The sequence below is a fragment of the Falco cherrug genome, chromosome 4, assembly GCF_023634085.1.
Source record: "Falco cherrug isolate bFalChe1 chromosome 4, bFalChe1.pri, whole genome shotgun sequence".
Classification (NCBI taxonomy): Eukaryota; Metazoa; Chordata; class Aves; order Falconiformes; family Falconidae; genus Falco; species Falco cherrug.
The window spans coordinates 26,756,852-26,783,805 of record NC_073700.1 but is presented as its reverse complement, the minus strand read 5'-3'; the positions used below and the strand labels follow the sequence as shown (position 1 = coordinate 26,783,805).

The 26,954-nt window shown below is 43.4% G+C and overlaps 1 long non-coding RNA gene across 2 annotated transcripts in view; it reads right to left on the bottom strand.

The window, feature by feature from the left end:
• LOC114017242 (uncharacterized) overlaps positions 1-26,954 on the bottom strand; it is a 44,125-nt gene that overhangs the window by 16,081 nt on the left and 1,090 nt on the right. Inside the window, exons 2-4 of one of the 2 annotated variants that reach the window (XR_008732174.1) lie at positions 25,405-25,518; positions 12,011-12,198; positions 1,404-2,945 (exon numbers count right to left, since the gene is read on the bottom strand). This is a non-coding gene — a long non-coding RNA (uncharacterized LOC114017242). Of the gene's footprint in view, positions 1-738; positions 2,946-12,010; positions 12,199-25,404; positions 25,519-26,954 lie in introns of those variants that run through there. The other variant, XR_008732173.1, reaches the window with a different exon arrangement.

The following is a 26,954-nucleotide window of genomic DNA, read 5'->3' as shown; positions in this document are numbered from 1 at the left end:
TGTTACAATGCTGTAAAATCCTTACGGATGTAGCACGATTTGCTATTACTGTTGGGTTAGAAATAGAAACTGCACCACCCAGAAATACTCTTCTCAGTTTTCAAATATTGCCCTAGAGCCTTACAGTTGCATTTTGTGTTCCTGCTGCAGCCTTCTGCCAACACCTTCAATATCTCCATGGCGGTGAAGCGCACCATGTTGGCACGAACAGTGGAACAGCTCCGTTCTGCGCTCCCCACCTTCACAGACGACGACTACCAACTCTGGTTTCAGAAGAGGCTCGTGGCTGTTCTGCCAGGCATTCATGCCACCATCCTTCAGGGCATCCCCAACACGATGTCCTGCAGTTCCTACAAGTCTCTGTGAGTCATGGTTGCCCTGCCTGAGGCTGTTTCGTATTACTTGAGATTTAAACTATTTAGTAAAAGAATAATTCAGTGCAGTGAATGAACTGCAAAAGGAGGGAACATGCTGCCATGCTTACCGAAAAAGGCCAGAAGAGTTACTCCCACTTTTCTCACTCATTTTGTCTTGTATGTTTTGGCAGGTCACTTTATTTGGCTTTTATTTACTTTACGTATCAGCCCACAAGCTCCTGAATTCAGGTATTAATTGGACTTCAAACATTTTCTAGGGACAAGATATTTAGAAGACCCCAATTTGGACTCACTTTGCCTCCACTAAAACCAATGACAAACTCCCCAGGCAACAATGAAGCCAGGCTTTCAATACTTCACATTGATTCTTCCAATACATTTATTTTCAGGGCAGCCAGAGAGAACAACCCCAAAATATTTCATGAGAACTACTCAGCAAATGGGGTTGGCTCCCAAAAGTCCTTCACTTACACCGGGTTACTTTCTTCTACAGGATTACTGGAATCAATACAGTCTTCTCTGAAATCCCTACAGCTGGCAAAATGGACATATATAACTACATTGTGGCATTCCTCACCCAGAAGTCCGAGCTCACTGGTAATATCTATCAGTTCAGCTAATTCTCTGTGAGCCCTGTCACCTTCTGCAAGTTGTGGGACAGAGCTAATTTCTTTCTTTGCTCAATACCTTCTGAACTGCTTGATTAAGGAACAGGTGTCTCTTCTCAGAACTCACTCCTGCCCACAGTATGAAAATAAAAGAAGGCAGAGCATGTCACTGGAGGACTGATGCATAAGCCATCAAAATCAGGGACTTCAAGCCTTTCTTTTCCTTCAAGGTGCTCTAGCAATCCTGGGTACTGATGTGTACTTGAATCCACTCTCCCATGTTACCTGTTTTTCTGTGCCCTCACCATAGGTCCTGCCTGCTCCACCCAAGCCACAACCAGAGACTGGGTATTACAGTTCTTTGGAAAATTCTGCACAGAAGCACCTTACACTCAATTGGTTTCACTCTACCACCAACCTTTTGATGCGGTAAGTCTGTATATATCCAGGCTGCCTTTGCACTCAAGAGAGGATGTGCCAGAAAAGATGGACGTTAAATTGCCCAGGTGTGGGGTAACAGAATTCATCTCCTCTCTCCTCCTCCAGTATGCAATTTTGGACCTCCTCACTCCCACTCAGATTGGTGACATGATGGTATACTCAGACACACTGACCCGTATGGATGCAGCAGTCCAGCTTGTCCAGTTCTTCCAGCAAAGTGAAGCTGAGGATGTTCAGAGGATTCTGACACAGTTCACCAAGGCTGCAACCACGGTAAACACCACCCATGTTCTCTGCAGTCTCCACCTCCCCTGCAGATACCTGCCACCTTAAGTTGTTAGGTGAAAAAAAGGCTTTGCAAATACCATGATTTTGAAAGTACACTGTTGCAACAGTAACCTTTAAACATCTGTACACATCAGGTCCTTTCAGTGACACAGACTGCACTCTTCAGAGTATTGTTCACTTCCATTTTGAATTCCTAAAATTCTGGCCTAGAAAACCACTTAAAGAGCCCCCTCCCCAACTGTAGCATTGCAGTTCTGATTGCCCTAACAGCAATGTGTTCATCACATAATTTTGTTCCAGCGTAAGATCACAGTCCTGCCAAATGATGAGATTGCTCAGCTGCTCCTACTGCAATACCTGACCAGCATGTCCGAGCAAATGAAGACATACACTGCCGCTGACTGGAACATCACATTCCAAAATGGGTTGCACTTCCTGAGTCCTGTCATCAATGAATCCACCCTCGCCCTTGTTGTGCCACAGGATTATGACTCCTTCGTTGCTGTGTAAGTCTTCTGGGCTTCACTGGGATCTCTCTTCAGCCAGTAAACAGGGCAACACTGTCCTTCATGGAGTCAGGTTGAAATGTGAGACAGCTGATGTGCTGTTGGCCTGGATGGCTCTGTTTGAGTACTTTTTCACAGCTCTTTTCTGATAAGTTTGAGGGGAAGTTAGAGCTGGGCCATATCAAATCTAGGCCTTGGTCCACAGATGCTATTTGTACAATAAGGATGGAGTATTAAGTCCCTCAGCAGAAATTTCCAGAAGGAATGGGCCCCAGTATTTTGGAGAAGAGACTGGTTGTCTTGTCCAAGGCTCAAATTAGACAAAGTTACAAAGACTCTGTCACCATATGTATTTCACCTGGGTCCTTTTTCTTGTTCATCCAGTGTTACTGCACTTGATAACACTTATGAATACATGACTGAGTCCTCTAGAAGAGACGTAGCACTCTGGATTGCACAGAACCTTCTGAACTTGAAAGGTAATATTGGGAATCTCACACCCCAGCTGGCTCTGCTAACAGATTCTTCCAGGAAAACAAGGGCTCAGCTGACAGACTTCTTCCAGGATGCATTCAACCACAGCAATATTGGCTTGTATAAAAAGGCAAGCATTAGTGCACTACCAAGGCTGTCCAAGTGGGAAAATGCTGTCTTTCCAATGTTCCCCTCACACCAGGATGCTTTGTTGGTCTCTGGTGACCGTTGCAAGATTATGATGTATATTCCTGGAAACTGAAAAAAGAAGGATTAAGGGACATCTCTGTCATCTTGACCTGATCTGAGTATCCTCATTTGTCTTTCTTCTCTTTCTCTCTCTTGGTATTTATTACATTGATTTTACCTTCTCAAGGTACAAAATCTCATTTCCCTTTGAAAAAAACACAAATTCCACCTAGTTCAGCACCCTGTATCCAGCACTAGTCAGAAGTGGATGTCCGAGAAGGAGTAAAGGAACCCAACCAGCATAATCTGGTATTTCCCTTTTACTTTTCACTGTTTTCCAAGTGATCTGTGGCTCAGACTTCCTTGAGCTACAAGTGACACTACAATGTATCAGTAACTATGCAGCTATTCTTTCAGTCAATTGGGATCTGAGTTTTCCACTTTTCTGCAATAAACATATTGTTTGAGAAGCAGGACGTACTGTGGTGGGTAATTTCCTGAGAGTCACTGCATCTTTCTCCTACTTAGGTGGTCCAACCGAGTCCACGACCGCATGGATACAAGTCAACTGGAAAACCTTCTTCCATAATATAGCCCTCCAGGAAGTCATAGCGACCAACAACAACTTTGACCCTGTACGTATGATCTCTACACCAATTGCATACGGGTAACTAGGGCTTTTAGAGGCCCCTAAAAGATTTAATTTCAAGATTTGTAATGGAATATATTCCCACTTCTCCTCAGCAACTCTAAAACCAGAAATAGTATGTTTTCAACTAGCTGGACTTTCAAAGAAGCTTCTATTTGGAACAGGCACCCTCAGACAGTCCAAACAAAAATATGTCAGCTTTTTGAATCTCCTCCCTATGCTGAAATAGCTTTGCCTAGGATGTGAAAAATAACTTCAGGATATAAGCAAACCTCTACAAACCATGAGACTAATACACACATTTAGCAAAAAGAAAAGTGTGAAAACTGTGAAAAAAATATTTCAGCTAGTTCTAGCGAAGCGGGGATAAACTCATCTTCAGTGGCTGACATTAGCATTTCCTAGGCCAAAATTCTGGACGTCCTGAGTATTGAGCAGCTGGTGGAATACAGCCTGACTTCTGATGTGCTGGTCAACGTGACCGCAATGCAAGATGTCCTGAATGCCCTGAGGGGTGAAAATCCCCAAATCTTAGAGCCTAAAATGAGTGAATTCTTGATGAAGTTCAATCTGGCTCTGACACAGGTACTGTAACTTTCTTTATAATCATTCTTCCCTTTAAAAAGGCAGGGATTCTCAGGCACTTCATGTGTAAGAAAGTCCTCCATCATGGTGCCAGGGAAAACAAGGAAGCTGATGAAAGGGAGTCATGATACCCCTTCACCATGCCACTGCCAAACAGCTCCCAGGTAACAGACATTTCCACTCTCCACAGGAAGGCATTGTGGACATAAGAAATGATGAAGTAAGGACGGAAATGCTGACAACGCTCTTCACAGACCTTTCCAAGCACTTTTATAAATTTGCTGATATTGACTATGAATTCTGGTTCCTGGAGAACCTAAGATTTCTCTTGCCCAGTATAAACACGGATCTGCTCGAGTTAATCCCAGGAGACCTCAGCTTCCCAGCCTACACAGCCATGTGAGTATCATGTGCTGCGGAGCGCTGCCTGCCAGACTTGTACTGCAGGAAAGCAGTGCACATTTTAGCAACTTCTTTCCCAGCATAAGTATGTGCTAGTAATTCACGTGGATTAAAAAAAAAAAAAAGTCTCAATTTGATTTTTGCAGTAAAGGAGACTCAGATAGCATTTTTCACACATATATGTACTGTATTGTGCTCTACTTAGGTCTCTTCACATACCCTCCAACCCCTTTTGTTCCCTGCTGCAGGACAGCATACTCTGAATGAGGCAGGTGGATGCCAACTCTCCCCATGACTTACAAAGCCTGTACCTTTTGCACTTCTTGTTATTACCATTGTTCCTGTAATGTATTACAGTTGAGGCAAGATGTACACTACATATTATCATAAATAATGTTATTATTTACTTATTACAAGTCTCTACAATCTCAGGCTTATGAGATCTCACTTCTTGACTCTTGCAGAGTGCAAGGCTTAGATAAAGTCTTTCCAGAGCTTCCACAAAACACATCCCATGCGATCTACCTCTTCATCAAAAGGATCCTGGAATCTCAACTTACTTTTTCAGGTACTGGTCTGCTTTCAGGGTTGCTTCACAACATAGTTGAATTGTAGCTATTTGTCACCTGTGTGCTAAAATTTCTGCCATCTGCCTGTCCCTCCTTGGGTCAGAGAGGAATTCACTTGCAGGAGTAAGTACAACATGGGGAGGTTGCCCCGCAGCCTTTTGGTCATTGGGCTTCCCAAAGCAGAGTACTGGCTTTCCTCTGAAACATCAAGTATTGCTTGCAGCTTATAATCAAGGAACCAAAACACTTGGGCACCTGTTCTCTTCCATGATGCCTCAGCACCACAGCTCTCCCAGTAACACTACCAGGAATACCCCAGTAGCTGCCAGAACCACATAGCAAACAGCAGCTCACTGTGCCCGAACCAGCCCCACAGCCACCGGGGACCTCTAGCCCTGCCTGGTACCCACAGCTCTCCAAAGCCCTCTGCATGCCGAATCCCCCATGCTCTGCAGCTGCTCAGGACTGAGGGAGAGCCACGTTGTGGAGTGCTGACAAGGGAAAGATCAGTTACAACAGTATGCTGACAGACTTGTACTTTCTCAGAAAAGGTGTTTCCTGGCACATATGACAGCAGCCGAAGTTTCCTGGAACTTATCTTCTACAGATTTTCACATTTTGCTCCTTACAGTGACCTCACAGACTTCTACAAGGCCTTTAATGGGGTAAGGACATGCATAGTTCTGACAGCACAAAATTTATAAACAGTTCATGGAAAATTTGTCTTTCATTCCCTGTTATGACTTCAGTGAGTAAGAAACATTTTTTAGTATCACCTTCAGACATAACCCTACAGTTCATAATCCTCTTAACCTTGTTGCTGCCAACATTGACACTCCAAGACTAGAAATCAAGACAAACCCACAACCATTTAGGAATCTCACAAAGAGACTTTTCTTACAAGCTTTCCACACTCAGACAGCTCTGTAAAAGGGATAAAAAGTTCTGAATGTTTTTCACAAGCTGAACTTCCAGGAGGTATTATCCTCTTCCATAACCACCTCCAAGGGAAGAGCCTCGCCAAAGAAATCAGTACTTCCTCCAGACTTTTAGCATTAAATGCAGTTCATGATTCCTCCATGAATTTTACAGAAGTGTAACAACCAAGCAGGGACACTTCTTAGCCTAACACTTTCCACTCTTCTGCAGAACTCATTGCCATACAGGTTTTTAATACTGCAGTAGAGGAAGTTACGTGATTAGAGAACAGAATGGCTGTTACATTAGTTAGCTAGAGCAGCTGATGATTAGCATTACCCTCAGTCTTCTGTGTTAGGACATAATACCGTTTTTAACCACCCCAGCTAGGAAAAGCTCTCACTTGGTGCTGCGTAGCATGGTAGAGACATTTGGGTGGCTTTAGGGCTTTGATGAATTCAGTCAGAAACATAAACAATGAACTATGTACATGGCTGAGAACTGTAATCAGGGGACAAGCAAACAGCTTTTGAAGTCTGTATTCTTTCTGCTGTGTTTTCCTCATTAGTATGAAGTTCTTGACATTCTGTCTGCCAGACAAATAGGAGAGATGACAGTTCTCACAAATGCTTTTAAGAGGGAACGCCTTACTGTCCAGATTTTGCTGGAGATGGAGAAACGCTCCTTTGAGGAGCTGACTGAATTCATAAAGGAGCTGAACGCTGTAGCAGAAGAGGTATGGTAAAAGCTCCCACCCCAGAGAACAGCATCCTGTTACAAGTCTGAGAAATACTAAAATGCCACAGAGACAAACTCTTTCCTACAGTAATGTAAGCCCTGGGCTCTAGACCACTAGGTTAGAGCTCACATGTCTGGGTTTCCCAGAGGAGTATCCAGACAAAATAATTATTCTTATGCATGTTATGGGTTACACTGCAGATACCTTACTCATTTAAAAAGGTTATTTATTTTCTTTCACAATGTTTATTTAGTTACTTCAACTCAGAACTCATCCCTTAGGCACGAGGAATAATAATCTTCATTAGCTAAGGCCGTGATCAAATGGCTTTTCTACTCGAAAATGCAGAGCACATCTATTTCATTAATTTGCTACAATAATAATCTCATTCAGTTCCAAAATTCATTACTCCAGCATTACGCTGCATTGTGCTACTACACATCCATGCTGAAACACTGGTGGCTTTCCTGAAAACTGTAGACCACATGACAGGGAGGAGAGGAAACCTCTCTTGCCACCAGGCAGCTTACCTGTGGAAAGCAGTAATTGCTAAAATCAATTTTTGTGTGCTGGTTTTGTTTCCAGATGGATCTCACTGTCCTTCCTGACCCCTGGATTCGTGAGCTGCTCTTCGATTTCCTTTTTAAATCTTTACCGCTCAGCACCTTTACAGCCAACGAATATGCCTTCTGGTTTGGTTCGGAGCTGCAGCTATTCCTGCCAGCTATGAATGCCAACTACCTGCAGCTCCTGCCTCTGGGTATTGACTGCCAGTCTCATCAAAACCTGTGAGTCATGAGCAGCCAGCTTCCCTGAGGGTGGTACCTTGTCAAACCAACAGCATCACTTTCCCCAGAGTATCTGACATCTTACTGCTGTTAGCGTACTGAGCTTCACAACAGTTTTGCATCAGCCAAAATCATTCGTCAGATAAAATGCCTGTCTGTACCTTCATTTCATTTTTCAAGGCTTTATGAAGGGAACAAGGAGGAAAAGGAACAGTTTTATTTAAACCAAATTAAATATTTCAGGTTTACTGACACTAGAGTACTCTCAGCTCATGTTTCCTATGGACTCAATTTTTTCCTCCAAAGGAAAACTGCTCTCTGCAGATGTTTGACCCATAACCTACTTCTGCTCTTGTGTTGATACAGTGTGCAAGCAATGGACAGAGTGTATGAGCATTACACAGACGAGCAGAGACTTTCCATCCATCACAGAATACACAGCTTTCTGGAGATGTACCACACCACTCAAGGTAAACGCACACTAATGACTCAAGAGCTTTTCTTTTTTCTGCCATTGTAAAATTTAATCTTTGTGCTTGGCAAATACTTCCTGGGTTGAAATCTTCTAACCTAAAACCTATACACAAGCAGAGCACTTTAACTGCAAAAAGGGAGTTATGTAGACCCTCTGTGAAGTCCACTAGGATCTTGCTATTGCTATTAATTTTACACATTAAATTCCTAGATGCTACAGTGATGGACAGTGGTATAAGAGTTCTAACACAAATTAGACAGACAAGAAGATGCTTTCTGAATCTGCTCTGCTTGCTGCCCTCACTCTAACATCCTGTTGAACCCAGCTGAGGTGGATCTGATGTTCCTCCCATCCCTATCACTAGGCAGGCTTTGTTGTCACGCTAACCAACAGCTGAGGAAACTGCTGACTGTTTACTGACTGTGGGCTCTTCTGCATTTCAGGTGTCACCTGTTCCCCGAATGCAAACAGCAGTACATGGTTAGCTGCCAACTACGGCTATTTCAGTGCCCATGCCACTCTGCATGAGTTCTCTTCGCTCAATCCAAATTTCAGTGGGGTAGGTCACATACTGAAGCTTGCTGTATTCGAGTATTGTTGGCTCCTTCCTACATAAACTTAGCTGATCCATAACTTCTTGCCACAACGTTGACAGTGAACCTGTTTATGAATATACAGGTGTTTCTGTGTTCCTTTTCAGATGTCAGCTCTGGAAAAGCTGTCACCAGCTCAGCTGGCACAACTAACACTGGAAACAGGGGCTCTGGCTGATGAAACAAGTGTGATCACCATCATGGACAACCTACGTACACCATCAGATCTTGCTAAGTTCTTTGCCACGCTGAATGACATGGCATCGGTAACTTCCCTTATTGTACCTCAAAGCTCCTCCATCCAAACACTGCAGCTACTTCAATCAATGCCCACTGATGTCTGATACTCAAACTCCAGCCCTGACCGAAGAAAAGAAGGGCTTGTCCTATAGCCTCGCTGTCATCACAGGGAAACCTTCTTGAGACAAGGCCACAGGTCAAACCCTTGGATAGCTGTTCCTTAAAGGCCTGAGGCTGTAGCAATCTGTTTTTCTGTCTAGATACCTAGTTATTCTTCCTCTAAGGGGCTACACGGAGCCGTAGCAGGATGTGATGGGAAGAGATGTGAGCAGAGCTCAGGGAAAACAGACCCATTCAAGAACAAGCACTTTCCAAGAGCGCCCTCCTTGGGTCCTTCTCTTGATGCTACAACCCAGTCACCTTTATTCTGACTTCCCAAGCACAAAGAGAGAGATATGAAATAATCCTGAACAATATCTCAAATTGCAGAAGGTTTAGCATGACAAATTACATGTCAACTATACTGAAAGGTGTTGTGTGATTGCAGGTGGAGCTTCAGAACAGCGACCTTGCCCATCTCCTACTAAGCAGTGCCTTGCATGGAATAGCTCCTAGTTTTCACAAAATGAAAGCTGCTGGCTTTGCTGACTGGTTTCAAGACACTCTACAAAACGTGTTGCATGCGGTGAATGAGATGATTGTTCCAGAGATACCTGTCAATATTTCATGTGACTCTTATCAGCAAATGTGAGTCACCCATTCCATACATATCTATCTTAACTGAGCAGTTCTATTTACTTATGCTGTATATGGCTTTCTGGTGATACGTTCACATATTCTTAAAGCAGAATGTGATGCTCCTGCTGGAAAGCAGAAGTAACCGCAGTAAAACACTCAGCGTTTTCAGGCTTGCATGGAATATACACTGAAACTCAGCAAGTTTTTAGTTAAGAGCACCCTTAGCAATTCTGTGACCTTTATCTTAAAACAATTGCACCAAGTAGGGACCATACTTTAAAAAAAAAAACAATGGCCTTATCACATAGGTAGGATATGTTCAGACTGATCTGAAGATACTTTGCAGTTACTTCTTAAGAACCTCTCTGATAAGGTCTTGCAATAGTTAATTAATAATAATTAATAATGATGAAAGCTGTTAACATTTTTCTAATGAAAAAGTTTTTGCTATTGGAAAATTCTGATTTGATTAAATCAAAATACTTCCATGACCATCCCAGCATTCCCTCCTGCAGGTTGAAGGGTTTCAACAAAATCTATGCTGTCATCCCAGCAGAAAACATTCCCCATATTTTTGGATTCTGTAAAACCTTCTTGACATCAAAAGTGAAATCAGGTAACGGAATAAAAAGTCTTAATTTGGGAATGTCTTTTGAGAGCTTTCCAGCACACTCTCAGCTTGAGAAGCAGCAGAAATTCCTGTAGTAGTGTCTGATATGCTCCTAATGGCAAGAAAAGGAAAGAAAGCAGATACTTATATTGTTGCTCCAAGACTCTGGCCTTCCTCTTACTGACAGGATTCTCACAACTCCCCTATTTTGGATAGCTCACTACTAAGTTTAACCATTGCCAGCCACAACACTGGATGCTCAACATTGTTAAACAAGCCCAAATTTAGACAACAGCACAAAAAAATGTTATTAGTTAATAATGAAGACTCTAATAATGAATGATCTCTCTCACACCAATGTGAATTCAAAGTATTCTGCTGTCCGCAAGGGCTTACTGGGAACTTGCAAGATTGACTAGGGTTTCCAGTCAGAAGGTCAGAGACGAACATATAGTCCCCAGCATTCCCAGTGTCATTATTTTTCCAGGTGTTGCATGCGACAGTGCAACCCAAAGTACTCAGAAGTGGTTGGAAGTAAACCTTGGAAATTTTAGCAAATATGCTGAGTATCAAGACTTAGTCACTTGGAACAAACACTTTGTGGGAGTAAGTATTTTTAATATATTTTTTCACTAGCATTCACATGGCGGTGTTCCACCATGAAACATTACTTTGCCAACATTTGCAATGCCTTTATGCTCTATGCAGCATGGGAGGTGATGGATCACTACCCTTAAAAAATATTCTGGCATTAGTGTTCAATTATCACAAACATTTTTACTGCTTTTCACTGGCTAGTGGCACTTGCAGAGCTACAGTAGTATTCAGAAATGAAATAGTACACATCCTGATGGAAAAAGGACTTTACAAGTCCTGTGGATATTCCAGCCTTGCAGATTTGTCTTGAGTCTTCTTGAAAGCAGTAGCTTTTACAAATCACTCACATGCTTAAAAAGTTTGTCATCTGCTTTGTGTCCCTTTGCACAGATGGATGTCTTGGACAAATTATCCCCACGACAACTAGCATCCCTGACACTTTCATCTGATGCCATTAATGAAGAAGGGGAGATGTGTCAGATCCTTGCAAAACTACACAACAAACCATCAGAGGAAATCTATCAGTATTTAGACCAGTTCAACAGAGAGGCAGCCCAGGTAGGGTATTAACACTGCAAGTCCAGCATAAACCCAGTGCAGCATGGACTTCAGCTATCCAGAATCTGAAAGACACCATCAAAGATGGTTTCTGAGCCTTTATCTCGAAGTATGAAGAATTGCAACAAAGCACATCACATACCACCTCTCATCATGGGTGTTTGGCCCAAAGTGCTCAAACACCAGTGCCCGAGGCTTAATGGCTGGCTGATACTCAAGCGCATGCTTATGGCAATGCTGTGGTTGTACCAAGCATAGCTACTGAACCTTGTGATCTGTGCTCTGTGGAGGAGGCTGATCCTTGTAGCCACTCCTCACCTGAGACATGCACCTCCCTGTCCTTGAGTAGTCACAAGCATGCAGACAGTGCCTTCAGTGACCCTGCAGTGGTGGTGTCCCTGCCTCACTCAGGGACACCTGCTGAGACTGACAGCTACCCCTTGGTGTTGGCTGCCTACATGGCAGGTTCACAGGATATCCCTAAGATGCATCTTCCCTTCAATGGGACTCGCCCTGGGTCTTTTTCTACAATGCCTAGTCCCTGTGGCTTTGCACTAGGGTCCCTAAAAAATTAAAAATCCTGCCTTCTCACTGATGTTCATTACCTCTCTTTCAGCTGGCAATAACCACTATAAAGAACAACAATGTGAGGAAAAAGATGCTCACCCAGTTCGCAGGAGACATCGAGGCAGAATTTCCAGCTTTCAGCCCTGCTGAATGGACTCGTTTCCTTGCAAGACTCACTCTGCTACTGCCAAGTGCGGACAAGGAGGACACCAAACTCCTCCTGTCCCACATTTCTGGTTGTGACAGTTTCAGAGCTCTGTAAGTACACCAGGGAAGCATCCTCTTTACTGTGTGCAAAACAAAAAAAAAAGGAGGTTGTCAGGAAAGAGCAAAGAATTGCCAGGGCAGCACTGTGCTAAAGAACATATGTGCAAGAGAGTATCATTTACAAAAATGCTCCATCAAGTAAATAAAACAGCCAGGGTCAGATCTTTGTTCCTTTAAGTAAAACTGTGCAAAAGCAAATAAACCCATTTTCTAATACAGTACAAAGTCATTTGTAATTTCTATCAAATAGATTTTACCTGTTTGTAAAATAGTGCAACTAGGAGCAGTAAGATGAAAAAATATCAGGAAGAGGAAATATCCCTGTTAATGAAATATGTTAAGCTGAGAAATAAACTCCAAAGGGCAGCACTGGAGGGAAACTGCACAGACAGTCACGTCTGGGCGACGCAAAGCAGGGAAGACCACACTGCCAACAGCAGTCCTGCTTTGACCCAGGAAAAACACAGGAAAACAAACAGCAGGGCTGGGCTCAGAACAGACATTTCCAGTCTGGTCCTGTATTTCCCTTTTCTGGCACAACTTTATTCTCATGGGCTGGCACGACACAGCTCTGCTTTTTGCATCTGTACAGGACTTCTGTATCTATAGCAAGTGCTTCAGATCTAGCAGTTTATATTGACTCTTCAGAAAGCACTCTGAAATTAATTTGGCAATACAGGGAGTGAAGCTAATTACCCATTTCACGAGCTGTTCGGGGGGGTTAAGATCCATGAAGCACGCAAAGAGATCACTAGGGGAGGCTGTACTATCAGAGTCTCTAAGGACTTCCGACAACAACCTAGATAAATATCTGCACGGAGCTAATCCTGCCCTGGGGCACACATCTCTCAAAGACCCTTGGTAGCCCAGTCTTTCACATACAGAGCACAGCCAGCAAGAAACAAAGCAACGTGCCATTTCATAACAACTAAGCTTTCTCTTCCTCTTCCTTTCATTTTGTAAAACTGTTTACTCTGGAGTCACATCTCTGCCATCTATAGCAACATGGCACTAGCTAGAAAGCAAGAATTAAATCTTTCCCATGTGATTTCCATCCACAGTGTGTCCTTCTTGAGCCAGGCATACCCATCCCTGTTGCCCATGAATCAGCAAGGCATCTGTAGTGCTTTTGTGACCTTCCTTGAAAGCCAACACACCATGACAGGTAAAATGAGCCAAAATCTAAAATGGGTTTTCAGCATTCCTGTGCATTCTAGCAAACCTGTTCTCCTGTGCTGCAGGTTCTGCATGTGCTTTGGGACAGGAAACAAGCCTGGACTGGCTGGAAAAGAACTTGGGGGCATTTGCAGCCAATGCTCATTATGAAGATTTCACCAGATTAATGACAGATTTCCGTGGGGTTAGTTTGTTTTCTGACTCAGACCCAAGTGCTTTGCCTTTGCTCAGGTTTAGCATCCTGCTCTGCTACAGCTCCTTGCATGCACAAGGCTAAGCATGCTCCTAGCTGATCTAATTCAGTAAACAGACATTGCTTCAGCCATAGCAGAGCTCTTCCCAATGTGGGGAATCCAGCCAACTCTATGGCTTAGGTCTCCACCTGTTAGCAAAATCGTACTGCTTGCTGATCACGTCCCATTTGTTTTGCAGTTCAATGTGAGAGACAATCTCACGGATACCCAGCTCGCCCACGTATTTTTTGACCCTGGAGTCCTGGATGATACCAGCATGGTTGAAACCCTCCTGGTCTCCCTGGACAGCAGGCCAGCTCTGGACATCTCTGCCTTTGTTGCAGAGTTTGTGGCCACTGCTTCTCAGGTGAGATACTGACCCTTGCTCTGGATTTGCAGGGAAACACAGCTGCTCATGGGGATCTTGTTTTAGATCACAGTGAATTGGGGGAACAATGTCCAGCACAAACTACCAGGCTTCAGGCCATGTGGACCTAGAGAATATCTTCCCAGAGCTGGGCCCCCTGTCAAATGCTTTATTACACACAGACCCACACGCTTGCTACAGCAAGAGCTGGGAAACACCTGCTCACAGCTGATTTGTGTTCTTACCCACTTTGTTTTGCAGCAAGGCTTACCATCCCTGGCAAATGTCCAAGTTCGAGACGCCATGTTCAGTGCAATCTTTCGCAGACTCCAAGACCAGTTCCCTACTTTCAGTGTCTCCCAGTACAAGGACTGGTTCCAGAACAAGCTCAGTTTGTGGCTGGGCAGCATAAATGCCTCTGCCCTTGCAGCTATCCCAAGGAACATACCCTGTAGAATATACCAAATTATGTGAGTACTCCATTGCCTGCATTCACTTCAACCTTGCTTTTCACTTCAGCTTTTGCACACAGTAAGGACAATAGGAATTCTCTACTTGATCCTGTCTGAATACAGAAACAAAATTGTATCATGGCTCTTAAAATCCCAGGCTCACACTTCCTTCCTGTTTTCATTCCCAATAGATCCATTCTCTCACAGCTCCAGTTTCTGACCAGGGCTGTCATCTCTATCCAACTATTCCAAGTGTTCTGGCATAACAATCTTATTTAACAATTCAAATTTGTCTAAAGAAAGAAGTTGGGTTACCACTGAGAAAACAGGCCATAGACTGCACAGTTCTCATGTGCAACCATATTACAAACTTTTGGTGACTTCAGTCATCGAAACCAAGGCTTTACTGCTACAATGAACCTCCTGCTTTCCCTTCTCTCACAGAATGAGCGGCTTAGAAAGCAGTTTTCCACAGATGTCCCTCGCTACCCACCAGGATGTTTACAGCTTTGCAAAAAGCTACCTGTCTGCCAAGACCTCTCAAGGAGGTATGCTGAAGGTGTCCCACACACCCTCCCTCCTGTAACTTCCCTGTGTCTCTGTCAGAAGCAGTAACATACAGAGTTACAGGATGCTGGGCATTTACTCATGAAGAAGACAATCCAGTTAAAATTGGAAGATGTCAACTGCTTTTTGCTCTATAGCAAGGAGAGAAGGAGCACAGAGTGTCTGCAGGAGCAGCTGTGTTCTTCCCTGAGGCAAGGACAAGCCCTGGTGTTAATCGTTGCCCCTCACCACAGTGGCAGCTCACCAGCTGGGAGCTGGTTGGCACCTCCCCAGCTTCCATTACCATAATATCTGAGAATGTCCACAAATTCACATTCTGATCCCTAGATCTTTGCCAAAAGGTATGGGAATGCCATTTCCTTACCAGCTGCTTACAGGTCTAAAGGTACATGTTGGGCATTAGCCACTTCAGTGCTGCTGATATCACAGAGGGATTTAGGCACCCAGACATTCTGGGTACAGTCATATTATTCTCACAGAAGAACCGGGGGACTGAACCGCTGCTTATATCACCCTTGAATTACACTTTGTTTAAAAGGTAGCCCATGTGTTGAGAACACCCGGGGAAGCTTGGGCTGGCTACAAACAAATCTGGGCTCCTTCAGCTCCTTGGCTACATACAAAGACCTGACCGACATGAATGCAGATTTCAGTGTTGTAAGTAACTCTTACTTACCCAAATCCTGCCTGGCAGCCTTTCACAGCTAGTGAATACTTGCTGTCATAAGGCAAGGCCAATATTTTAACATTTGATTTCACAGGATGATGCTGTGGCAGGGCTCAGCCCAGAGCAACTGGCAGCTTACACGCTGGCTAGCGATGTCCTGCGTGACATGGACAAAGCAGTCAAGGTCTTCAGCTCTCTGAGCTCTCACACCATTGGGGATTTCATGGATGCATTCAATGCAGCTGCAAAGCAGGTAGCAACTTTACCTCTTGTTCAAGAGACTGGAATAAAGCAGCTTACACATGAAGTGCACGCTGATGTGGAAGCTGAGGTTCCAGGGTAGGAAGAGGCCACAACCCTTAATTACCCTGGGTCCCATCCTGGGAGGGATACAGATTCTCTACAATACTGCCACTCTTTAACCCGGTTTGAATTCCAGTGTTGTCACAAAGCCTAACAAGTCTCAGGGAAAGAACAAAGGAGTCATTGTGTAGGCATTGCATTATGGTCTCCTTAATCAAACAGTAAAAGCCCTGGGTCTTTTACTACCTATAGCCATGAGCATCCTCAGAGGATCCCCCAGGAGGCTGTACCCACAGGCCATGTGCTGGAGACAGAGCAGGCTACACCAGCAGTTTGTGTATCCACACCCTTAACTGCCCCGGAAGGGGCAAGCCCTGGACTCACACTCACTGCAGTCCCACATCGAGCAGACAAGCCACCAAAACTGCACAAACAGCAGCAAATTAAATTACTTCATCTTGTCTCAAGATACATCTCCAGTAAGGTTATCTCAGAACTGCTTGGCCCTCTGTTTGACTCCTTTTTACCAGTTCCACCTTTAATATTAAACTGCATTGCACACTTTTAATGATATCTTTTTCTTTTGGTTGAAGCGTAATCTATCTCTGCTTCCTCATGGTGACGTGAAACGATTTATCCTGGGGCAGATCTTCTGTCACTTAAGCACAGCATTTGAGCTCTTCTCTACTGAAGACTATTTTGCCTGGTTTGGAGGAAAGCTTGGCCTCTTCCTGAGCAGCCTCAATGCACAGAGTCTCGGCTTCTTACCCAGTGACATGACATGCGAATCTCTTGCAGCCATGTAGGTATCAAGTCCACTATCATTTCAGTGACATTCTTCTTAGTTCTTTGTTTGCCTGTAAAGATGGGAGCCTAACTACTGGGGTGAGGAGAGCAGCTTTCACCACCCCAAACAACCAGTACCAAACCTGAGATACACATTTGGTAAATATCATTATGATCTTACTTGGCTGCCACTGCAGTTTCACATTTCAGGCCACAAAGAGGAGACTCTAAGCAGAGACCGCTTCACTCCAATACACCTGCAAATCCACGTAAAAGCAACCAAAGAGCCTGATCTCCTGAAGAAGCAGTTCTGGTCACGCTCTTGATTAACGTGTCTGTTCCCTGGCATCAAGGGAATGGAAACATCTCCTGAATGCAGCCCTAACACCTCTCCACTCAGTGGCAGAGGGCTCTGCAGGTCCTGCCCCACTGGCTGTGGATTGCTTAGTTGCAGCTGGCTTACCTGGCCTACTCGTGTCCTGCAGAGTGAAGATCCTGGACGAACACAAAGCCCAAGGGGCCTATGAGAATCCAGAGCACATCTACTCCTTCATTAAGAGAGTTCTTCACTTCCATCTGCAGAACTCAGGTAACAAATGTCTGGGCCTGCTCATGTCCAGGTATTCAGGAACACAGAAAGGCAGAAAAATTCAGCCACCTCATAAAACATCTTTGATTTCAGGTGACATACAGACCTGTTCTTTCTGTGGGCAAGAGTCATTTTATCATTTTAGCAACCTGACAGTTAAGTGCCTAACCAATACTAGGCCTTTAGCGTCCCCTGAAGTCAATAGACAGAGAAGTGGCTCTACCTTTGGATAAGCTGCTTCCCCAGCAGACAAATAAGCTGAATCGCCTGCTAATACCTAATGAGTCCTCTCTCACTCCTCAGGCTTCTGCTTAGCCCTTCAGCTCACAGCAGCCAGAGAAAGATCCCACCATCCTCTTTAGAGGACTGAAACCCTTCTCAGACAGCTGAGAGCTGAGGTGAAGAAACAGAAGCTGCATCAAGAACAAAACTAGAACTGCTGACAGGGCAGGAATCTGGCCAGCCCAGTATGCTCAAAGGCTAAATTATTCCCCCATCTCCTCTCTGGTAGTGCTTGGATCCCCACAGGGAGCTTGTAACATGAACTATAACATATATTTCATTGTCAGTGGGGACTCACAGTATTACACACCTCAGCGATTCAGTTAAAGAAGTTATGTATCTTCTGAGCTTTGCTGTTCCTTTTGTAGGCTCTGCCTGCACACAGGGCACTGCAGCAGACAGAGAATGGCTGCTACGGTATTTTGGTTTATTCACTGCTTTTGGATCATACTCTGATTTTGCAACACTGAAAAGCAACTTCCATGGGGTAAGGGCTAGATACAAAATATCTAGCATTTTATTGTTAGCCGTGAAACAAGCTGACAGGAACATAGTTCAACTTAATCAGTTATGTGTTGTTAATTTTCTCCTATGTGCTTCCTTTTTTTTTCCTCATTGTTTATTCTTGTTAAGTTTTAATGCTAAAACGGTGTCAAAAGCACTGGCTCTAGGAGATAACCATCTTATCAGCAGAATATAAATTCCATAGGAAGACAAGATTTCAATGACAAGCTCCAAACAGCAGTGTCTGGTACTGTTTGGACACAGTAAGAGCAATAGAAAGGAAATAAAAGCAAAAAGAAAGAGCAAAAGAAAGAGCAAAAGACACAGGAAGAGCAAATACTAAATTACAGATGGTCTGCTAAGAATATTCTCACAAATCACCTGTCTAGCAGCAGAGAACAACTATTATTAAATGTAATCTCAGTACTGTGCACTGCTTGTCTGAAACCGAGAGAAGTTAAATGTTCCTTATATGTCAAAGCTCAGGTGGGCTGAGAGAGGTGACATGGGGGAGAATGCTGTGGCTTGGTTTCCAGGCCTCACTCTGTGCTCTGGCTTCTCCAGCAAGACTCCCTAGACCTTCTCTCAGCTGAGGCACTGGCCCAGCTGACTGTTCAGAGCAAGACCATCTACAGCCCCTCAGCCATCCAGATGGTCCTGGAGGCAATTGGGCACAAGAAGGAGCCTCTCCAATACCTCAGTGCCTTCCTAGAGGACTTCAGCACTTTTGCCCTGAAGGTAAGTAGCCCAAGCATCCACAATAACTGAGTCCTGGGGAGCAGAACAGGTCACAGGTGAACTTTCAGGCTTCCAACTCTGTGACTCTCATGGCCAGATATAAAGTAAACCTGGAAGACAAGCCAGAAAGGATTTCATCCTGCTCCAGTATGATCTTGATCTCAGTCCAGACCTTACCCTGGCTTAACCTCTGTGCATAAACCAGTGTAACTAGTTCCTCTTCAGAGGCCATGTTTGGGAAGCACATTCACCACTCAAACCTACAGCCAGGATGTAAACAGCAAGGGCTTCTCTACTGCTGATCTGTGGTGGATAATGACTTATGAAAGGTTCTGGACCATGCCCCTAGTATCGCTAACATCCATTAAAACATTTGTGTATGAGTGAGCAAGACCACTGCTTGCCCTGGCCCTGCTGCGCTAAGGCTATTTGTACAAGTTAACAGCAAGCCAAGCTGAGAAGCCTGAGCTTACCCAGCTCCACTTCATACAATGCGACCACTGCTGACTGCCATAACAAAAGTAGTGGCTGTGGGAGTGTAAGGGAAAGGAAATTCAAGCACCTGGCTTGCTTTGCTGTCCAACTCTGCTGACAAAAGAAAACCTGAATTGCCAAGGTCAAATCCTCAACAAGGACAGAGTCAGGTCGTATTTCCCACTTTTATTGTTAAACAGGAGAGGAAGGAAGGGGAGGAGAGCAGCAAAGAAGAGTAATTGTAGTTATTTTGCCAGTTTTTCCTTCACCACTTTTTCTGCATAGCTTCAATATTCAAGGCTTTCTAACAGCTCTGCTCATCACCTGCTTCAATTTCTTCTTCCTTTCTCAGAGCTCTGACTTCCTAGGAAGCACTAAAGTTCGAGAAACTATGCTGATGATGTCAGCTGAGATCATCTTCCCACAAATTACTGACATGTCCCTGGAAGACACAGCTACATGGCTGCACAGACTGCACATTCTGCTCCCCCACGTGAACGCAACAGTGCTGGAGCTGCTGCCCCTCAGCATGCCGTGCCCATACTACCAAGCTTTGTAAGTGCAGTGCCTGCCTGCAGGGCTGTGGCTGCTTTAGCTTAGTGTTGCTACAAGGGCAGTCACTCTTGCATTGCTACTTACTGATCAAGCAAGAGCTGCTTTTTACATCCGTGTTTATTATTGGGTACAAGCAAAATCAGTCCATGACTCTGCTCTAATGATGGCATTTTCTTTATCAAACATCAATCCTTATTCTAAAGCACACCATAAATTATATGGCCCGGCAGAAAACAAAAGTGATTACCCACGTGCTACAGAACAACTACTAGCATCTGCTGCCTTTGGTTTGTTAGCATCGAGTTCTCCTCATTTCACTCCACTCATCTCTGTTGTTTTACCCACATGGAAATCAACTATTATATGGTTTGTTCCCCAGCATTGCAGCAGTTGATGGGGTCTACCCAGGATTGTCAGCAAGGAAGAAACATGATGTGTATGAGTTTCAGAAGGTCTATTTGACAGCCCAGTTCACAGACTCAGGTAAGGTGCCTACACCTAAATTGCCAGTAAAGCACTAGTATTTGTACGGAGTACCTTTTGTATTCCAAACATTGAAGATTTTTACGCCTAACAATCACACATCTTCCCCACACTGAGATTCAGTCACTTCTACTGTTCATTACAACCCTGTGAAGGGCAATCACTTCTCCCTTTGAAGCTACAGGGAATACTGACGTGATGAGGCGTGATATTATAGAATGAATAGGATTTCCAGTTGCCATAACCATTTTCCCAGTCTGGAAGTGAATCTGAGAGCAGAAGATCAGACCCTGCACTTGCAATAGGAAGATTAGCCATCCTTCTGTTGGCAGATACTTAATCATTCACACGAAGGATGCCTAGATGCCCCCTCCAGTGTATGTTAACTCTTTGGATCTGTTTTTGTTACAGGATCAGCATGCCAGGATGGAACAACTGGGACCAAAGACTGGTTGCAAAAGAATCTGGGAGAGATCTGTTCAGTAGCGAAACTAAATGAACTTCAAACCTTTTACCCAGACATTGCTGGAGTAAGTTTTACTAGTGTATGCACTGAACAACAGTAAAATTAGCAGCAGCTTCCAAGCAAAACAGATAGCCTCCTGGGCTTTGCATTTTACATTTACAATAATCAGTAAGGGCAAGATGGAGGTGATTCCTCACACAATGGCTGCATCTCTTAAAGCAGGCATCAGGCCTGTGTTTACGTGGGAGAGATTACTTACATATGACCCACATGTAGCATTAGGGATTGAAATACGCATTCCAGCTGCTTGCCTCCTCTTCACAGCCTCTCTTTGATGAAAGCTATTAATTATCACTGGTTATCAGAACCAATGGTAAGAGCTTGGAATATGTCTGAAATAGAGGCATATTCTGCTATGAGCCGTGAGGAGAATTTCTTTTAAATCATCTTTAAAATCAAACTGGCTTAGAGGTCACAGTAAAGTTCTCATGTGGGTATTGCCTTTCCTAATTCCTCCAGACAATGACTCTTCAAATTACACTTAGCCTTCAAAAATAGTAGAAATTATTTGCTCAGGTCTACTAAAATACCAGATACATTCTAGTATTCTGAGTTTAGTCTAATCAGTAGCAATGGGTTGCACACCCTGATGACACAGTGAATTGATCTTTCAAGCTACCTACATGATGATACCAAGCTGTAACTACAACAATGTAAATGATGCATTAAGAAAAAATGTAACAAAGGGCAACAGCAGTTAAGACCAACAGGAACTGAATCCTGCTAGACTAGCATTTGGTTGGGATGTATCTAAATATTATTATAATATTGGTTTCACAGCAAAGACAGAAATTGCAGTAATTAAATAAATCAATTCTGCTTTCATGTGGAAAACAGATTTTTCTCTTCATATGAAATTCTAAAAAAAATAATCCTGCAGTTATAAAACATGCCTTAATGTTTTAACTTTATACATTCTGTAAGCCAGTGCTAGTATTTGTTAAAATGCTGATTTTGTTTAAAGAATGTGTAACACTACCTATCCAATCACCAATAAAAGTAATGTTCAACAAACCACTTGGTATGTTTCATATTGTTTCAGACAATCTTATTGACAGTACTTAAACTAAACTGATGAACTAGGTAGTGGTACAAATATACCAGCTGCTACTGGTTAAACTAAACCAAAATTCTGTAATCTCAAAACATGAACCAGTTGGCTAACTCCTTACAGAGATACTGAAAACACACCCTGTTACCGTATACCAGGCAAACACACAGAGCTCTGTGTAAGGGAGTTATATTGATAAACTTCCCATTCCAACACTTAGATTAAATCTTAAACACCAACGTTATCAGCATTCACAATTCCCCTACTTGAAGTTAAGTCAAAAGCCAAACATGCTGTTCTATAACCAGATGTCTTAGCCTACCACATCCACAGCACCCAAGCAACTTCTAGCAGAATCTTGACTAATACAGCTTGTCTGTGTGCACATTTGCCAACTGCACCACAGCAGCTCAATCCAATTTCCCCATTCATTCTGCAGCTGAAACTCTGGAAGGAGAAATGCTGATGTGTGCGTCTTGCAGACATTCACTCTGCTTCATAAGTTCCCTGGCCAATGCTGCCACATTACACATCCTTCATTTTCATCAGAGAAAGTGACCTCTCCCTCTCTTCAAACACACTGTAGCAAACAAGAGACTTCTTTCAAAGCCACTTTGAGATAACTCCTGGGGTACAAACAATGCCTCAAAAAGACTTGCAGACTACAGAGCCTACCATTGCTTTGATGTCTTTTCCTATTCCCTTAGGATCCACCTCACTCTGTGAGAAACAATGCTATATCAGAACACATGATCTGAAACCCATCAGGGTTTGAAACACCAGGTTTTGTGGAGAGCCTTGATGCATCTAACCTCCTCAGCATGGTGTGCACTAACTTTTTAGTAATGACTGCTTTCCTCTCAAATACAGTCCTGAAAGTCTTTAGGTGTGAATTTTTCAGAGCAACTAGAAAAAAGCACCTTTCCCCGCCTCAGTAAAATAAACCATTTTATATGAGGAGAAAGGAAACATAGTGAAGTTACTTCAATTCCACCTCCACAGAATCACATTTCAGAACAAGATTGCCTTTTAACTGGGTAAACACCTGCACGCAAACACATGCAGTCTGGCAATGTCCCACAGCTTTATCTTGCTAAGTTAGTTACTTACACCAGCATTACACAACTCAGCTTCCAGTTGCTTTTTATTTTTATATATTTATAAAATTTATTTAATATATATAGATATAAAATATTTAAATTCCCAGAGAGCTGACAGTACTGTCTGGGCTAACACAAGGGGTCGGAATCCCTGAAACAGAAACTTACCATCTAGTATGACAGGTAGAGCGAGATACAGACTCAGCACACATTCAATTTTACAAACAATTGACCTAAGCACTAATTACAAGCCAACCTAAAGCCCTTTCACCTGATAATCGTTATTTGGCAATTTTATTTAGGGTCTTAAAGACCTGGGTAGGTAATATCTTACAAATGCTCTCAGCCAACTCATCCCCGCCAAAGGGATTAGTGTGGAAAAGGTGGCAGTAAGAAAATGGTCAAGACAGAGCAGGGAAAGGTGGGAGCAAAAAGGAAGTGGAAGCGATGAGGTGGGAGAGAAAGGGGTATTGTAGATGGATGCTGCACAGAAGAGACAGTGGAAGGTGAAGATCTGAAAGAATATTCCTTGGCAAATCTCAAATCAACAAATGTTAACCAACGACAGGTTTTCAGGCAGTTTTATTAGATTCTCCTTAAAGCTTAAAAGTTATAGACTATACTTAAAACTAATTAACTAGCTAAACACTTCACAGGCAAGACCTCCTGCTGATACGTAACGGCCCATTTCCAGGAGAATACCTGACATTTTCCCCTAGAAGGCTCTTTACACAAAACTGAAGGGTTTTTTACTCTCATCCTCCATGGCACCAGACTATTCCCAACTCACTGTTCCATAAGAAAATGCAGATCTGCCCTGGTATAGTCTATTTCTGGTCTCCTTCTCAGGGAGTACTGCCCACAAACATCTGTGGTACCACAAAAACATTCTGTCATTCTCTCTCCCTGACTCACAGAAGACTTTGCTTTACATCCACAGCCTTGGCACAACAGTAAATGTTGTCTTTGGACAACACTTACACATTTTTCTTCTTAGTTCAAAGTTCCTGATCTTGATACCCCAGAAGAGATGGCACAGCTGACTGTTAACTCAACACTGACCAGCCTGGAAGATACACTCTCAATCCTGGCAATACTTGAGTGCGGATCCTATAACACAGTGGACAGATACATGAGCCAGTTTAACGCATACGCTTGCCAGGTCAGTCCTAACATATATTCTCCAACTCCCACATCACTGTGCTGGGGGAAGGTCTATGCCATGGTTAACTGCCGTCACTGCACAGCTCACATTGTGCTGCTCTGAGTATAACAGCAGCTCTCTACATGTAACAGAGCTGAAAAGCAGAGGAGGTGTGGTAAATATTAGACAACTTTATAAGCAGAGATCTCAGCAAAGGGCAAGCTAGTAACCAAGAAAACAGACTTAACACCCTAGATGGGGACAGGCAACTAAAATATTTAACTTTGTTACAATAATGCTGCATGTATTCCCTTAATAGCCTCCTCTGATGTAAATGCTTATCCAGAACCTCAAGCCATACTGATGGGTTTGCTCTTCTTTATACCACAGGTAAATCTGACCTCATTACCCAGCATTCTGGTTAGAGACACAATACTGAAGTCGGTGCTACTAAAGCTAAGGCCTGAACTCCAAAATTTTTGCAGTGAAAGATGGGCAACGTGGTTCCAGCGGCAGCTGCCCTTATTGCTGCCTGGCATGAACAAAACCTATCTGGGATGGCTGGGGACCAACATCTCTTGTGATTCCTATCAAGCAATGTGAGTTTACCATTACTCTTAGGGTTATGACAGCACTGCAGTTAAAAGCTCATGTTTCAGCTGAGAGCTCCACATTTTGGATTTCTAAGGCAAAAGGATTGAGCTCTGACTCCCTTACTGTTCTACTTATTAGCTGAAACCAAACACAGAACCACTAGGCAGGAATTGCACAGAGATGTTCCAGGTTGCTTAATTTGCTTGTCACTGTTGGAAAGCCATGAGTAAGTCCCATATATTCTAAAATGTTTTTCTGTTCATAAAAATGGAACTATTCATGAGCCCCTTCTGTGAAGTCCAATTAAGAGATGTGACAGCCCCAGGCACCACCCAGGCCACACAGAAGGTTGGAAACAATGGGTTGACTTCCTTAAAACTCCAAAAAAATGTCGATTCTTTCTGAAAACGTACTCTTTTATTTCCCAGAGTGAAAGGATTCAATATCGTTTACAAGACTCTTTCACCTTCCAACAAAATCGACATATATAACAGCTACATTAAAACCTACCTGAGCCAACAATCACATTCAACAGGTAACAGTACCAAACAAGTAGAATAATTCTAAAGCCCAAGGATAGAGAGCGATCGCAGAGTTTGTTTCCAGGCTAAAAAATATCAGTCATGGGTTCCTACCTTCACTCAGCTGTCCACATGGCTGGAACTGACTTCACTGAGCAAGAGCAGAGCAGGTCCAGACTTGATTTAAAGTCTCCTTAGAGCTGGTTCTGTCTGTGGGTCCTGCCTGCACTGCATGGGGATATTTCCTAGAGTTAAAATTGCCTCCAATATAGTCTCTTAATACCTCAAATAATCTGAAACAGTCAACACCCACAGGACCAGTGCCCTACTTCTTGTGCCTTTCATTACCATCATCGTGGCTCACCTGAAAGGACATAGGTTGTCTTAGATTGTAACACTGCCTTGTCAATAAACCTGTGGTTTTTGTTCTCTTCCTAGCAATTGCCTGTGACATCCAAAGAGGAATGAGAAACTGGATTGACATAAATCTTGGGAAATTCATAGAACAATCCTCCATGCAAGATCTTGTTTGCTTCAATGCCAAATTTAAGGTATTGTGCTGAAAGTCTGTACAGAGTTATCAGCAATGCCATAGTTCGTTCTCGGTAACAACATGCTGTACTGGGCTTCAGAAGGATTAAAATTTCCTACGCAATACATTCATAGGCCTTTATCCAGAAGAAATGAACACAATACACAGCAAAACCGAGCACTGCTACTAGCTCTGCCTTGGAGACACCACCATCTCTGCATAGAGCAGCGCCAGGTTTTTACACTATCCCACTTGCACTTTGGGAACAGCTAACATGAGCCAAGCCTTGCTCTACAGCTTCAAAGTCTCTATCATGTAACTATTGAGTGAGCAACTCCACATAATTTTGTGTGACTGTTACCCAGTTCTTTCATCAGGGTGTTTTTTTTCCCCATTCCGTGCAGGAATTAAGTGCCCAGAGCCTGAAAGATTTGCTGGGACCTAATTTTGGGTTTCACCTTGAAGCAGGATATTCACAACAGCCATCAGCAGGTGAGTGAAAGAGGACTTAGGAGCTACCATCCTGTTTTCCCTAGCACTGACACCCTTACGTTTAGAATGCCAACAAGTTCCAAAAGGCTTTTATCTGCATAGCAAGAGTACACAAAAAGGTTTTTCTTGTCTGCCTGATGGTAGATTCTCTCCCACTATGTAGAAAACAATAGCTTATCACATGAAAGCAAGCATGTGCTGGACTTCGAAGTGGGATCTCCTGGTATACATGCTGCTCTAAGCTCAGTATCACTGCACAGAATACCACATATGGGGCCAAGTGGAAAGTCACACTGGGTCACACTTAGTCCGCTGCGAAGGAGCAGCAGGGCTGTTGCACACTGCATGCTCCCCAGCGCTTTGCACAACCTAACTGTAACAGACTTCACAGATGACTTTCACTCCTTCCCTCGAGAGTCTACTCCACTAGTAAAACATGTCCAAATGGGTTTGTGGGAAAGCTATCAGGCAGTGGAACGGTTATTCCAGACCTTTGAACAGATCATTGTCTTTGTGGACAATCCCCATGGATTCAGAATTGATTAGGTGCCTTAATATTTATTTCAGCACCTCCTGTAACCGGAAGAGCAACAACATCTATGAAAAACCACACGTTTCAGATTTTCTACTGTGTTCTCCC